The sequence below is a fragment of the Lactuca sativa genome, chromosome 3, assembly GCF_002870075.4.
Source record: "Lactuca sativa cultivar Salinas chromosome 3, Lsat_Salinas_v11, whole genome shotgun sequence".
NCBI lineage: Eukaryota > Viridiplantae > Streptophyta > Magnoliopsida > Asterales > Asteraceae > Lactuca > Lactuca sativa.
Genome location: NC_056625.2, coordinates 187,339,124 through 187,357,031, shown reverse-complemented (window position 1 = coordinate 187,357,031; position 17,908 = coordinate 187,339,124). Strand labels below are relative to the sequence as shown.

The 17,908-nt window shown below is 31.6% G+C and overlaps 1 long non-coding RNA gene across 1 annotated transcript; it reads left to right on the top strand.

The window, feature by feature from the left end:
• Window positions 1-2,594: 2,594 nt before the first annotated feature.
• Window positions 2,595-4,177, top strand: LOC111908123 (uncharacterized). Its single transcript, XR_002855767.3, has 3 exons — window positions 2,595-3,189; window positions 3,267-3,710; window positions 3,821-4,177. It is a non-coding gene; the product is annotated as an uncharacterized LOC111908123 (long non-coding RNA).
• Window positions 4,178-17,908: the final 13,731 nt, after the last annotated feature.

Here is a 17,908-nt window from a genome sequence, read left to right as displayed (position 1 = left end):
CATCCATTAATGGATCAACAGTGAAGCAATTTGTCCCAAGATATGTGATTGTTAAAGTAGATAAAATAAAAGAAAAGATGTTTGTCACAGAGAATGGAAGGTAATTTTAAATGAATCGGTTGTTATTATCGCATAATAGATGGAATGAGTAGCTTAGAGGAGGAAAGCTAGGATTTTGTTGTAAGTAACATGTTTGCTTGAGGTATCCTTTTGTAGTGAGGTAGAACAGATTAAACAATGGTGTCGATGTTTATGGTGATGGATCAGTCTTTATGTGTATTTGGTTTGTTTAACTTGTTAGTGTTGCTGGAATAGCATGAAACAATATTTGAAAATAATTATTATAAATGCATAAATTTTTTGGTTTAAAATCATAGTTTTACAGCGTTTGAACCTTCCTATGTCCAGGGAAAATAATTCAGAATAACACTAAATGCAATGTGGCTGGAAGGGTTTTTTTTTTTTTTTTTTTTTTTTTTTTTTTTTTTTTTTTGTAATCATAGTTTTTCCTTTTTCCCCCTCTTTCCTTTTACCCATTTAACCTCCAAGCAATTAACATTTGCCGAAAAATGTCAAAATCTCGCACATAATTACAAAAATGTCATACAATCTCAGGAGATATTGACGATAAATAAAATAAAATCTGCACCTTTTATTTTTTCAATTCTGCAGCAAAGATTGGACCGTGTAGTTCTCACTTATTTTTGAGTTCTCACTTGATCCAATATATATATATATATATATATATATATATATATATATATATATATATATATATATATATATATATATATAGAGAGAGAGAGAGAGAGAGAGAGAGAGAGAGAGAGAGAGAGAGAGAGAGAGAGAGAGAGAGAGAGAGAGAGAGAGAGAGAGAGAGAGAGGTTCCGTTGAGATTAAAAATATAATATAAATTTTGAGATTCAACCTCAGCCATATATTTCGCATCTGCCGTTCTAACCCTCCGGCGTATCGGCACGACAGAGTTGTTATAAACATAAAGGATTATATAACACCTTTCTCCTTCGCCACCATCACCACCACCACAACTGCCACCACCTCTGACACCAGCTGACCCCACCACTGTCACCTCCTCACTTATACCACCGTCACCTCTATCACCACCACCTCTTCAGCCACCAACTGTCATAATCATTTATGATTACTCAGTCTGTGAACATGCATATATGTGTAATCATTTATGATTAGACATACCTTGTTGCTGCCGGTACGCTGGAACGTTAGAACGACAAATGAAAAATATATGATTGAGGTTGAATCTTAAGATCTCTAATTTTTTTAATCTCAACTGAACCGTTCTATATATATATATATATATATATATATATATATATATATATATATATATATATATATATATATATATATATATATATATATATATAGGGTTAAGTTCAAATGAGAACACTATTTAATGTGAGAACGTGAGAACACTACTTTATGTTACTATTCTAATATGAAATTTAATATGTATAGTATTGTAGTAATTATAATATGAATATATTCAATTTTATATTGCTATTCTACTATAAAATTTAGATATATATGTAGTAATTTAGTAAATTCTAATGTGAATGTTAAATATTTGATTGTTCATATATTCGGTGATGAATAATGTCATAAAGTTGTACATACAAAATTTTAATGTGAATATTAATGTGTGATTGTTCGTATATTTGTTGATGAATAATATCATATCGTTGTATATATACAAAATTCATAATAAAATAGTAATATAAATTAGTGTTCTCACGTTCTCACATTAAATAATGTTCTCATTTGAACTTAACCATATATATATATATATATATATATATATATATATATATATATATATATATATATATATATATATATATATATATATATATATATATATATATATATATATATATATATATATATATATATAGGGTAAAGTGAATATACCTAACAACCTTATATAAGCTTAGGTATCTAACCTCATCAAACTACGACATTTTGCATTAAATTTTCATTGCAATCATCCAAGTTTCTTAAACTTCATCCCTAAACTTGATTTACTTCAAAAAAAATTGGAAATTCATCATTATATTTCTCCTACATCCTTTCATTTGTAGCGGTAGGATATGAAGCCTATCAGGTGGTATTCGATAGAAATACGTGATGTAAAAGAAAGATATTGATGAAAGTCCAAAAATTTTGGAAATAATCAAGTTATGAGGTTGAAGTTTAAGAACCTTAGACAACTATAATGTAAATATGATACAAACCGATGTAGTATTATGAAGTTAGGTACCTAAGCTTATATAAGGTTGTTAGGTATATTCACTTTACCCATATATATATATATATATATATATATATATATATATATATATATATATATATATATATATATATATAAAAGAAATCTCATTATTTCTATAAATAGATTCAATATAATAATAATATTTTTTTAAGACGTTCAAATCTTTAAGCTTAAAGCACAAATAGTTATGAATAAAATAATATTAAATTTGATGTTATACAAAATACTTAACGATAAATTACAATTAATCAATGCATGAGTACATAGTACCTTCTCTCTGGCTTTTGACTCGCCCTTTTAATCGTCCATGACCGAGTCTATGTTAAATCCTGAGATATGTGCAAATATATCTCGATTCTCTTTTCTCTATGCTACGTGATATCAACCGCCGAGTACACCACCACAAATGGGGGAAGCTTCACCAACACCTTCGATATTCAAGAAATGATAAACTTTCACCACCATCGCATCAAAGTCATCGCCTCTAAGAACCCTAACCCTAACCAATGTTCACAGCCACCACCACTCGGCTTAAACGCCATTATCGGTAGTTTGTTTGATGTAGGTGTGAAATTCATATCTACGTCCACCTCTTCAATGGTTCTAGATTCCAGGTTTGATGACGTTTTTATGAAGAACAAACCGAGGAGAACAAGCTCGCACCCTCACTATATGGAGATCAAAGGCATCCATGGACCGATTATGAAACCCTAGATCCAAAAAATGTCGCCGTGACTCGCACTCTCCTCCCTTCACCTCCTTCTGAGGAAACAGGCGTGGCACAAATCCAAATTTCAGATCTTCTAAAAGTCAGACAAAAACAAAACTTTCAATATGGTACCACTTCAAATTCAGAATCAAAACCCTTTGCAACCAAAGTAAGTTTCTTTTAATATGATTTTTCATGTTTCTAAAATATTTGGTTTTGATCAGGTTTCTGCTTATGGATTTGCAGGAACGTACTGAGAATGGTGAATGCTTATGGATCTACTAGAAAGTTACTTTATATTGCTTTTTGGTTCTGGTTCTGTTCCCCTTGTCTCCTCTCCCTCGTATTTGTTCTAGAATCACCCTATATGATAAAATATATTAATTTGTGTGAGAAGTCTATGAAATTAGGATTTCTTGAAAGATGAAGAATATATGATTTCTTGTATTTGAATCCCTAATTTGGTTTTATATTTGTTATTATGAAAGGAACTTTAATTATTGTACTATTGCTTAATTATTGATGATATCTTTCTTTATTGCAGATGCATAGACTTCAAAAAATTGAAAAGTCTTGCCCTTAGTCATCCTCAAGATTCCTCTTTTAGCAAATTCGTTCTTACTCTGACCCTCATTTAAATGATAATTTAAGTTAATGCTTCTAGAATCACCAAGTTGATAATATTCTTAGGTAAGAAACCAACCTAAAGAAACATTATATGTAAAGTTGATCTAATTTTTCAAACATGCTACATTTTAACTTCAAGTCTGATAACTTTTTTCATGTTTCATACCAAGTAGGGTATAGGGTAAGAACATCAAGATATGAAAGCTATGGGTGAGTTTCACCATGTAAGATGTGTGTGATGCTTGATGGGCTTGCTTATGGTTAAAAGGATAGAAGGGTCTCAAAGGAAGCTGAAAGGGCTTTATCTAATTCAGACGACATAGATGCATCATCCTGTCATTAATTTCACTGTTATTTTTAGGTTAATCACATCCAAATCTCTTTATGTAGGTGTATGCAGTCTAAAAAATGACGTTTTCATGATATGTGATGGTGAACACGGGTAATGACTGATTGATGGAGGATTCAGTTGGCACATATCCTAATGGGCCGTAACTCCACAACACTTTTTTAAATCACTATTTCCCATATTTTTTTGATCAATTAGGTTTCCAATAGGGGTGGCAAATCGTGCTATCGTTTCGTGTTTCTGTCTGACACGACACGACAAGGTTTTTGGTAACACGACACGACACGATGTCGTGTTTTTTTTAACTAACACGAAAACGAACGAATTAAAAAACGACAAACACGACACGACACGAAAAATATAACATATACTAAAAACTAGTTTATTTAATGAATACTTTATGAAATATAACACGATAAAGAACTGCTAAATTGTGTCAATTTTGTGTCGAATTTTAAACACGAACACGACACGACATCGTGTTTTTTACAGCTAACACGAACACGAATTCAAATTTTAGTTTCGTCCCAATTTCGTTTCGTGTCGTGTATTTTTATCATGTCGTGTCATAAACTGCCACCCCTAGTTTCCAAACATTTTTCGGAACAACAGTTTGAAACTTTTTATTTTCAATATGATTTGAGACCTGAAAAATGCTCCCTTTCCCTTATTTTGGATGTGCCTATCTTAATGTTCATAATTTTATAGGAAGCGAATGGACTTGATGGCTAAAGATATCTCAGTCATTGAATTAACTTCAAGAAAATGTCTCTTGAAAGATTAAAAAGTTTACTTAATTAAGTGACAGGATCAAGTTATTTTAATTAAGAAAAAATTATTCTTGAATCCGCAAAAAGTTCAATTTAAGCATCAAATCTTTTTTTTTTTTGTATGAAATAACTGCTATTAATTGGTGGCTTACTGTTATCAACTTTAATGTAACTTTGGGGCCTTGGTGCAAAGATTGATGAGTAACCTGAGCGAGCATGATCCTTTACCAAGTAATGCTTTTCTTGAACCCAATCAAGTGAAAGTCTCGTAACTTTATTTCGTTAGTTTTGTTTTAAAATCTGTTAATGAACTAACAAAAAGATGATTACGAACAAGATAGTTGTGAGCATTTGAATTTTATGATTGATTGATCAACATGCATGTAATATGATGGTTTTCAGTGAGAAGGGAGAGTCGTCACATACCAAGCTTCAAAAGCCTAACTCCAGTTCCTACTATTGAGAGGATAAAAACTTGGTTTGCCAATTCAACACCGAGAAATATGGCCAAGTGTTGCAACTATCTTGTCCAAGTATTGATTTTATGGATATTTATTGTATATTGAGAGGTTGTGGTAACATGTAACATGTTGCAGAAAATAAAATATGCATTAAGGATTACAATACTTATCTTTTCTTTTAATTCCATAAGATACATAAAAGCATGATCTGATAAAAGTGAAATAACTTTGGGAATTCTATAATTACATATATTTCATAAAAAATAAAGAGACATTGAACCTTTATTAATCATACAACTACACTTACTCAAACTACAATGCAATAACTAGATATATTTAAAAAATATAGCATTTTGATTAGAAAGCAATTATATATATATATATATATATATATATATATATATATATATATATATATATATATATATATATATATATATATATATATATATATATATATATATATATATATATATATATATATATATATACTAGGCGAATGCCCACGCGTTGCGCAGAAACACCTATATAGTTGGAGTCTTTACACATATATGCTTTTTTTTTAAATATAACAATAGTTTTTAAATTTGATATAATAATTTTTATAGTAAATTGATATAATATATTTATTATTTTGAATTATATGATAATATATACATCTATTATAACTTCATAATCCCAATCGTTTGAATGACTTCTACCTGCGAGTTACACATAAATAAAATTAAATATAATATATGATATAATGTTATTTATAGTTGTTGTTATTATTAACTAGTTTTTTAAAATTTATTTGCTTAATGTTTTAATTTCTAACATTATAATTATTTAAACATCAAACATTAATTTTTAATTTTAAAGGTAACAATATAATCATTTATTATAGAGTTATTTTAAACTATTGTTATTGTAAGTTATTTTAAGCTATCTATTTAAAAACTTTTAACGATTATAAAAATAGCTTTGGGAAATATTTTAATTAAATCGAGATTACATTTTAGTTTTTTGCATTTATCACTACAATTTATCAATTTTAACTATTTACAAAATATTCTTTGGTTTTTAAAGTGAACTGAAATTTATATTTAAGTTGACATTGTAATGTTAAATTTAAGTTAACAATTTAAGTATTTTGTCAAAACTGTTCAAAAGTTGTAGCTTTAAACTGACAATGATTTACATATAACAACATATTAAATCTAATAAATTAAATATAATATTTTAGAAGTTAAACACATAACTTTATAAGTAGAAGTAAATATATTATTTTAAAATTGAAATTTAGTTTATTTATGATTACACTTTAGGTTTGATATTTATTTAACCTTATTAACTAACTTATAATCAATATTAGAAAGACGCTACAATTTATCACTTTTAACTATTTATAAAATATTATTTGGGTTGTTTGAGTTAAACTTAAATTTATATTTAAGTTGACCCTGTAATGTTATGTTTAAATTAATAATTTAAGTATTTTATACCAATTTGTCCAAAATTGTATCTTTAAAATGATAATAGTTTATATCTAACAATATATTAAAACTAATAAATTAATTATAATATTTTAAAAGTTAAAAAAATAACTTTATAAGTAGAAGTAAAGATATTATTTTAATATTGAAATTTAGTTTATATATGATTACACTTTAGGTTTGATATTTATTTAACCTAATTAACCAAATTATAATTATTATTAGAAAGAAATTGAAAAGTCATGGGAGTTTCAAATGAATGTGGTGAAAGGAAAAATACATGGGAGTTTCAAATGAATATGGTGAAAGGAAAAATGCTTCCTTTATAAGTATAATAATTTCTATATACTATATTGTTGTTAAATTTGATATAATAATTTCTATATACTATATTGATATAATATATTTATTATTTTGAATTATATGATAATACATACATTTATTATAACTTCATAATCTCAATCGTTTGAACGACTTCTACCCGCGAGTTACACATGAATAAAATTAAATATAATATATGATTTGATGTTATTTATAGTTGTTTTTATTGTTAATTACTTTTTTAAAATTTATTTGCTTAATGTTTTAATTTCTATCATTATCATTATTTAAAACATCAAACATTGTTTTTTATTTTAAAGCTAACAATATAATCATTTATATAGAGTTGTTTTTAACTATTGTTATTGTAAGTTATTTTAAGCTACTTATTTGAAAACTTTTAACGATTATAAAAATATATTTAAGAAATATTTTAGTTAAATTGAAATTACAATTTAGTTTTTGCTTTTATCACTACAATTTATCACTTTTAACTATTTACAAAATATTCTTTAGTTTTTTTAGCTGAAATTTATATTTGAGTTGACATTGTAATGCGCAGAAACACCTATATAGTTGAAGTCTTTACAAATATATATTTTTTAAAATATAACACTAACGTTGTTGTTAAATTTGATATAATAATTCGTATATTAATTTGATATAATATATTGGCTATTTTGAATTATATGATAATATATAAATATATTATAACGTCATAATCTCAATCGTTTGAATGACTTCTACTCGCGAGTTACACATCAATAAAATTAAATATTATATATGGTTTAATATTATTTATAGTTGTTATTTTTAACTAATTTTTAAAAATATATTTGCTTAATGTTTTAATTTCTATCATTATAATTATTTAAAACATCAAACATTATTTTTTGATTTTAAAGGTAACAATATAATCATTTATATAGAGTTATTTTTAACTATTGTTATTATAAGTTATTTTAAGCTACCTATTTGAAATTTTTTAACGATTATATAAATATATTTAGGAAATATTTTAGTTAAACTGATATTACAATTTAGTTTCTTGCATTTATCACTATAATTTATCACTTTTAACTATTTACAAAATATTATTTGGTTTTTTTAGTGGAACTGAAATTTATATTTAAATTGACACTGTAATGTTATATTTAAATTAACAATTTAAGTATTTTGTCCAAACTGTTCAAAAATTATAGCTTTAAACTGCTAATGGTTTACATGTAACAACATTTTTAATCTAATAAATTAAGTATAATATGTTAAAATTTAATGAAATAACTTTATAAATAGAAGTAAAGATATTGTTTAAAAATTGAAATTTAGTCTATTTATGATTACACTTTAGGTTTGATATTTATTTAACCTTATTAACCAACTTACAATCATTATTAGAAAGACACTACTCCCTCCGTCCCAAAATTATAGTCCATCTTTCCTTTTTGGTTTGTCCCAAAATAATAGTCCACTTCTAAAATTAAATAATATTTTTACCAAAATACCCCTCATTATTACTTAACCAACTAAGCATTTAATGGAACATTAAATGCAAAGGTAAGGACAAATCTGTCATTTTATTAAATAAAGTTAGTGGTAATTAATGTTTTTTTAATCTGTGTGTTTTTTTGTCTATGGACAATAATATTGGGACGGAGGGAGTACAATTTATCACTTTTAACTATTTATAAAATAATCTTTGGGTTGTTTAAGTTAAATAAAATTTATATTTAAGTTGAGCCTATAATGTTATATTTTAATTAATAATGTAAGTATTTTATACAAATTGTTCAAAAATTATACCTTTAAAATGATAATGGTTACATCCAACAATATATTAAAACTAATAAATTAAGTATAATATGTTAAAAGTTAAAAAACATAATTTTATAAGTAGAATTAAAGATATTATTTTAATATTGAAATTTAGTTTATATACGAGTACACTTTAGATTTGATATTTATTTAACCTAATTACCAAATTATAATTATTATTATAAAGAAATTGAAAAGTCATGGGAGTTTCAAATGAATGTGGTGAAAGAAAAAAAGAATGGGGGTTTCAAATGCATGAGATTCAAGAAAAAATGCTAGCTTTATAAGTATGTATGATAATGAAATGATATATATATATATATATATATATATATATATATATATATATACACACACACACACATATATATATATATATATATATATATATATATATATATATATATATATATAAACAAAGTAAAATATAACATTTAATTAGAAAGCAATTCTATAATATATATAAACAAAGTAATATTTTTTGCTTTGACAAAAATGACATCATTTACAAATCTAAAGTCAACCAAAACAAAACGTCGAGAATTATTTGGTCTAGAACCGAAAAATCCGAAAATCAAATTGAACCAAAATCGATTTCAGATCAAATAATATTCAAATTCGGTTTTCAGTTTGGTCTGAGACTAAACCTAATTATAAATTTGGTTTTTCGTGCGAGATTTGGTCTCATAAAATTTAGACCAAAACGAACCGAAAAACTGAATTTTATTAGCAATTAATTAAAAACCATATATCTATTATTTTATATATTAATTTTTTTAAAACAATCAATATAAACTAAAAGACATTTTAGCCCTTTTAGAGTTTTGGCAATTTAGGGTTCACTTTTCATGACACATTTTGTCATGCAATTAACGCCCTACAAGGACGCTCAAGCTACAAAACGACAGTACTACGGATAGTCTCGGCTCAGTACCTTGAAATTTGGAACTTTTTAATTTATGTTTGGAAAATTGCAACACTAATTTTATTTAAGATAATATTTGGTTTCCTCGGTTTCCGAACCAAACTAAACCGAATTAGAATACGGTTTTCGGTTTGGTCTAGACGAATTTAAATTCGATTTGGTTCGGTCTTCACTAGATTTCGATTTTTGGCAAAAATAGAACCATGCTCATTAATTCTCTTTGTCCATTCTAAAATTTATTTTTGTAAAATATAAAATTGAATCTTCAACAAAGTATAAACATACGGTTTGCCACACCCGTTCCCATTGAAAAAAAAAGTCATGTGGTCATTATTGTTTGCTTCTATTGCTCTTGGTTTTTAATATGCTTGACCCAAAAACCATTTATTTTATAATATAGTCCACCCCTACACCATCATCTCACTCATTCATTATTGTTTCAAGATCCTTTGAAAGCTTACCTTCTCATCTCAGTTTCAACAACCCATGAAAACACACCTAAAACCAAAAACACCTTTCCCACTTGAAAATCAAAAAAGCATAGTTATATTTGTTGCACACCCTTCCGAAGAATTTAATCATGTAGTAGTTTACACCTTAAACATTGTATATCAAGAATATAAAATGTTCCCATATAAAACTACTAGCCAAAGAAAGCGATTCACTATAATAAATTATTTGACAATTGTGTAAGGGAAAGTAAGCGTAAATAAAAAAATTATTTACTAAAATAGATTATTTTTCAATAGGAAATTATTCAACAAAATACTATTCATTGTCCAACGAAAGGAAACTAATGTCCAAATGAAGATAATCTTCACTGCCGGATCGTGTTGGTGCTATTCGTTGTCGCAAAACCGACCGATGACAGTATGAGTGTTCCTATAAATATAACATGTTTTCATATGAAAGTAAGTTGTCTAAAGAAACTATTTGTCACCGCCGTATTGCGCGGGTACACCACTAGTATATATATATATATATATATATATATATATATATATATATATATATATATATATATATATATATATATATATATATTATAGGAAGGTAAGAAGTTTCTTTTGTACATATTTTTTTGACGAACAAAATAAATGAATCACTAGATGATTCATTTGTAAGATGATTCACTAGAAAAAATTTTCAAAAAAACATTTTCATGATTCATTTTTAAGTAAATTAAGAAAATATTCATTTTTATGACAATTTTAGTGAATAACAACAAAATCATTGTATAAATGAATCATCAACATGTTTTTTTGAGAATTTTTTCTTATCAATCATCTTACAAATGAATCATGTGATGATTCATTTTGTTTGTTTGCTAAAAAAATATGTAGAAAAGAAACTTCTTACCTTCCTACCAAAATTTTCCTTCTTATTTGATCTTGACTCTCTCTCTCTCTCTCTCTCTATATATATATATATATATATATATATATATATATATATATATATATATATATATATATATATGGAATATATATATATATATATATATATATATATATATATATATATATATATATATATATATATATATATATATATATATATTGTAACGCCCGGGTTTCAGGGCTAAGCATTTTTGTCAATGTAATAGTCTAGGTCAACTCTTGTAACTCTTTTTGAAGTAATAAAAATGAAATATTTGAGTATTATGTGAATTATATGTGTTTATTATTTAATTATAAATGTATAATTAATAAAGAATAAAAATGAGCGTCAAAATTAAAGTGTGAGATAATCCCGATATCTCTACATAAAGTTTTAGAATATGTCTCAAGGTTTCCGTGCATATAAGGAACGCCGAAATCCGAGTTATAACGAAGAAGTTATGACCCGTCGAAGTTTCACGACAGAACCGGCACGATACCGGGAAGCGTGAATAGTGAATTTACGATAGAGCGAGATTTAGCCTTAGTGATCTAACAAAGTCGTAGAATATGTTAAACTAAGAACATCGATAAAAAGAACGCCAAAATCTGACTTCGTATGAAGAAGTTATGAGATTTTAAACAGACCAATCCTGTCCCGGCTTGTTAAAAATATAACTTTAAAAATAAAGTCAAAATTAGCCGACGGAGTCTAAACGAAAGTTGTAGAGTACGTCTTCACCTACGCGTGGATATAAAGAACGTCAAAAACGGAGTTCGTATGAACGAGTTACAAATTATAATAGCATATTTACGTATTAAAATAAAGTATAAATCATGTATACGTACACATATATACACATATGTATATATCATTAGAAAGGTATCGACGATGCGGTCATTATAAGATTAATGTTGAGTTCTTTCGACATTAGTTTAGTACAAATATCATTAAATTCATTTATAATAGTATTATAGAGGGGTGTTTAGTTGTTTATATAACTAAAAGGTCATTAAGTAATTATGGAGGGTAGTTTTTGAAAATTCAATTAGTATAAATAAGAGCCTTGGGCTCTCATATTTCTTGCACCATTCTCTTGATTCAAGAGTCTTTCTCTCCTTATCCCCCGAGCATTTCGGTCCCTCGTGATTCGACTTCTCTTTCTGTAGCTTAGTATAGTAAGGTGAGCGCTGAAGCGCTGCATGAATCTTTCTTAGAAAGATTCAGCGACGAAGTTATGCCCCTGCAGAGCCCGACTCCTAGCTAAAACCCCCTTGTAAGTAAGTTATGCTTACCTTATTTTAATATAGCTTATATTTAAAATTAGTATTGTTATTATGAACTTATAATAAATATTTGAGCTATTATTATAACTTATATAAGTGTCGTTATAATTTTTTTTAACTACTCGCGGTATGGGGAATCTGGTTTAAAGGGCCGCATAGGGTTGTTGGATTTCAGAAGTGCTATATGCCAAAATGGTCCTGCCCTCCGGTGTTTTATGTCTGGCCCCTGTCTGTACATAGTGGTTGGAAAATATTGTTTAACGCTTATATAATAATAATAATACTAAGACTAATAGTTGGTCACGGTAAATATTAGACTAAAATTTAGCGATAATAATGCTAGGTTTCGTCGAAGGAAAATAGAATCGTTAGAAGCAAGCGCTGCCCGATTTTGGAATCATCACCTTAACAAGTGAGTGCATAGTTACTTTCAACTTACACATAGATATGAAGTATTTTATATAAATTACGTGTTATGTGTGCATATTATCTGAATACTTGCTATCTATGCTAGATGAACGTTGTTATACATGTTTTCAATGATTTAAACTGTATATGTATTTTATATTTACGAAAATGTTGGGGTAAAACATGGGTAGATGCAATAGGTGATGTGTGATAAAATGATGAGAGGCCTCGATGTTGATGTTGTTGATTCTGTCATCTAGCGGAGTATGGATGACGACCACGGACTCTTCTAGACAGTCTAGTGGAACACTAGCAGGCTCGCAACCTGTAGGTGTTTGTGAACGATATGTTCACCGGTGTACTCCATCCCCCACATGGTTGCCTTTAGGACATTTATTGCTGAGGAATCCCCTTAGCAGTAGTGTCTGTCCCGATGATGATCCTTAGGCTAGGTCCCTTATGATAGGTGTTTAGGGACGTAAAGTGAGGATAACGGGAACGGGTAATCGGGTTATTGTTGATCGATGAAATTAATAAACTTATTTATTGTGGGTTGAAAACCCTATGTGCTCACCAGGCTCCCAAGCCTGACCCACTCAGTTTTATGTATTACAGGTAGTGGCGCATGAGCATAGGTGTGATGTTTTGGACGAGGGATTACGGATATAGGCCTATAGATATGAAATAATGTAGTAAGGCTTATATTGTACTGTTTATGCTTTTGATTTGTACGAACATGACATCCCGAGTCTTTTAATGAAATACATTTCTATGGAAATGCTTTTGATAAATCTTTATCATATTTTTGTTTTGGGACAAATTCCGCAACACTTTCATTTAAAATGTAACTCTGATTTTTAAACAAAGCATAAACAAATCGGTCTTTTCTGGCCGTGATTTTGGGGATGTCACAGTTGGTATCAGAGCATTAGTTTAAGCGAACTAGGAATTTGTAGGATTTCTAGACTTAAACTTAGAATGCTAAGCGATGATTGTCAGGTGTGAGCACTAGCTTATTTTAGGAATTGTCCCTAAAATGCTTTTATGTGCTAAATGCTTTGTGCATAATATGTTGTTAATTGTTCGAATCTATCGTCTGTTGCCGACCGGATCTGGAAACCTTATGTGTTTAGGAATCTAAACGTACGACTACGATATTAGAACTAGCATGTAAACGTTTCAGAGTGATAAGGACGATTTAAAACGTCTATCCGAAATAAAGATCTAAATTCACCTTATTCGGTGTATAGATCAAGATGGCAAGGACCCATAGCGGAAACGTGAACGCAAATAGAGGTAGGAACCAACCCCCAGTGGTTCAGCAAATACCTGTTGTTGAAGAAGTTGCACCTGAGCCAGTCACCATGGCTGGAGTTCAAGCCATGATTCAGGCTATGCTAGCTGAACAAAGGGAAGAAATGAGACGGATGCTCCACGAAAATAGGGACGAACCTACCATACATGTTGAACCGACGGAGCCAGTTCCCGAGCCATCTGAGGAAGGGAACTATAGCCGCCAAGTGAGTCAAGTAGGGACTCAAGGTGAGCAAAAGGATGGCCCAGAAGGGAGAAACAACAAGGATGGGCGGATGTACAAAAATTTCTTGGGTGCGAAACCACCAAGTCTCTCAGGAAGCCCAAAGCCTGTTGAGATTATGGACTGGATCTCCGAGATGGAGATGGTGTTTGAGAGCTGCGACTGCAGCGAGAAGCAGAAGACTGTCTTCGCTGTGAGACAATTGAAAACTGGAGTCTTGAGCTGGTGGAAGTTATTGGCAGATACAATGCCAAGGGGAGAAGCTCTGAAAATGTCATGGGATGAGTTCTTGGAACAACTGAAGGCGCAGTACTGTTCAGAGATAGACCTGATTGATCTGAACAATGAGTTCCAAAATTTGAAGAAGGGGAGAATGAGCATTGATGACTATGCTGCTGCATTTACGGAAAAGATGAAGTTGTTTCCATACCTAGTGCCAACCGAACTTTCCAAAATTGAGAAATTCGCAAACGGACTGCCGGCTGACTTTGGCTCAACAGTCAAGATGGCAACCACTCTGAAATCAGCTGTTTGAGCAGCTAAGAACGTGGAGACCCAACAAAAGAAAAGAGGTCTGGAGAGGGCTGAGGTTGGTGAGAAACGGAAGTTCAATGGATCCTCGAAGTCCAACAAGAAGAGTAGATTCTCGAAGTCTAGTTCGAGGGGAGGAGGATCAGAAGCAAAGTGGTGTGACAAGTGCAAGAAGAAGCACTCTGGGAAGTGTGACGGAGGGGTCACTTGTTACAAGTGTGGAAAGCCTGGGCACTACGCCAATGAATGCACCCTCAACCAGAAAGCCTATTATGGGTGCAATGAAGAAGGGCACATTTTGAAGGACTGCTCGAAGAAGAAAGAGACAGGAAGACCCAACATACCACCGAAGCCGAAGGCGAGAGCCTTCCAGATGACGCTCGAGGCTGCAAAGGAGGCAGCAGACGTCGCTTCAGGTACCTTTCTTGTAAATGGTTTGCCTGCAAATATACTATTTGATTCCGGAGCCAACTACTCCTTTGTGTCGCATAAATTTGGTGGGAAATTAGCATTGCCTGTAGAAAAACTAGATAATGCCCTGATTGTAGAAGTTGCCAGTGGCAAATTCGTACCTGTTAGTAATCGTATTAGGAACATCGTCATTGACCTAAACGGAAACGAATTCCACGAAGAGCTATTACCCATAGAGTTAAACGGTTTCGACATCGTTTTGGGTATGGATTGGCTTAGCGCCAACGATGCTGAGATTCAATGCCGAAAGAAGATAGTAAAGGTAAACCCACCCGGAAAAGAATCATTTATGGTGTATGGGGACAAACACAGAGTGAATTCTGGAATCATCTCCCTGATGAAAGCCAGGAAATGTTTGTCCAAAGGATGTGCATCATACTTGGCATTCGTAATCGATGCCAAGAAGGAGAAGAAAGAGGTGCAGAATATACCGGTTGTGTGTGATTATCCGGAAGTCTTTCCCGAAGATCTTCCCGGATTACCACCTGATAGGCAAGTGGAGTTTCGTATAGACTTGTTACCAGGAACAACACCGATAGCAAAGGCACCTTACCGATTAGCACCGACGGAGATGAAGGAGCTCATGACGCAACTTCAGGAGCTGTTGGACAACAGTTTTATTCGACCTAGTTCATCACCCTGGGGAGCTCCGGTGTTATTCGTGAAGAAGAAGGACGGAAGTATGAGAATGTGTATAGACTACCGAGAGCTGAATAAGGCAACGGTGAAGAACAAGTATCCATTGCCGAGGATTGATGACCTATTCGATCAGCTGCAAGGTTCGAGCTACTTCTCAAAGATCGATCTTAGGTCAGGATATCATCAGCTAAAGGTGAGAAAGCAGGATATTGAGAAGATTGCATTCAGAACGAGATATGGACACTACGAGTTCTTGGTTATGTCATTCGGGCTAACCAATGCTCCCGCGGCATTCATGGATTTGATGAATAGGGTTTGTAAACCATTCCTTGATAAATCCGTGATAGTGTTCATCGACGACATTCTCGTCTACTCGAAAAGCCAAGAGGAGCATGACAAGCATCTACGGGAAGTATTAGAAGTGTTGAAGAAGGAGAAGCTTTTTGCAAAGTTCTCCAAATGCGACTTTTGGATACGGGAAGTCCAATTCTTGGGTCATGTTGTTAACCAGGAGGGAATAATGGTTGACCCTGCAAAGATCGAGGCTGTAATGAAGTAGGAACGTCCAAAGAGTCCCACGGAGATTCGAAGCTTTCTAGGATTAGCCGGATATTATCGACAATTTATCCAAGGCTTTTCTTCGATAGCTGCTCCATTAACAGCTTTGACTCTTAAAGGAGCTACGTATACGTGGAGTGAGAAACACGATAAGGCATTTGAGAAGCTAAAGAAGAAGTTATGTGAAGCACCGATACTTTCTCTACCCGATGGAGTCGAAGATTTCGCGGTTTATAGTGACGCTTCTGGAGTCGGGTTGGGTTGTGTTCTGACCCAAAGAGAAAAGGTGATAGCATACGCATCTCGACAATTGAAAGAGCACAAAAAGAACTACCCCACTCATGATCTGGAGTTGGCAGCGGTAGTTTTTGCCTTAAAGATATGGAGGCATTACCTCTACGGCACGAAGTACAAGCTCTTCACTGATCATAAGAGTCTCCAGTATCTCTTTAATCAGAAGGAGTTGAACATGAGGCAACGACGCTGGCTAGAACTTCTCAAGGATTACGACTGTGAGATACTTTACCACCCAGGTAAAGCAAATATTGTTGCTGATGCTCTCAGTCGGAAAGTCAATCTGGAAAGGAAAAGGCCAAGAGCGTTAAGAATTGAAGTCGTCTCGACGATTGTGGAAAGTATCAGGAAAGCTCAAGAAGAAGCTTTAGAGAAAAATGACCGAAAGGAAGAACGTTTGGGAAGATCGTTAGTGTTTGGTACAAACAGTCGAGGACTGAAGGTATTCCAAGATCGAATTTGGGTACCTAAGACGGGAGGAATAAGAGATCTTCTGATGGAAGAAGCACACAAGACCATGTACGCGATTCATCCCGGTAGCACTAAAATGTATAGGGACCTAAAACCCTACTACTGGTGGCCGACGATGAAGCTCGATGTTGCGAAGTATGTGGCCGAGTGCGTAACATGTGCGAGGGTTAAGGCACAACATCAGAAACCGTATGGGAGTTTGGAACCTTTACCTGTACCCATGGGTAAATGGGAAGACATCACCATGGATTTTGTGACTAAACTGCCCAGGACGAAGAACGGTCACGACATGATTTGGGTAGTCGTGGATCGTTTCACCAAGAGTGCACACTTCATAGCAGCCAACGAGAAGTGGTCTATGGATAAGCTCGCAAATGCTTACGTGAAGGAAATTGTAAGACTTCACGGTGTCCCTCTTACGATTGTATCAGATCGTGATAGTCGTTTCACGTCAAGGTTTTGGAGGAGTCTACAAGAGGAGTTAGGTACAAAGTTGTGTTTTAGTACTGCTTATCATCCGCAAACTGATGGTCAGAGCGAAAGAACGATTCAGACGCTGGAAGATATGCT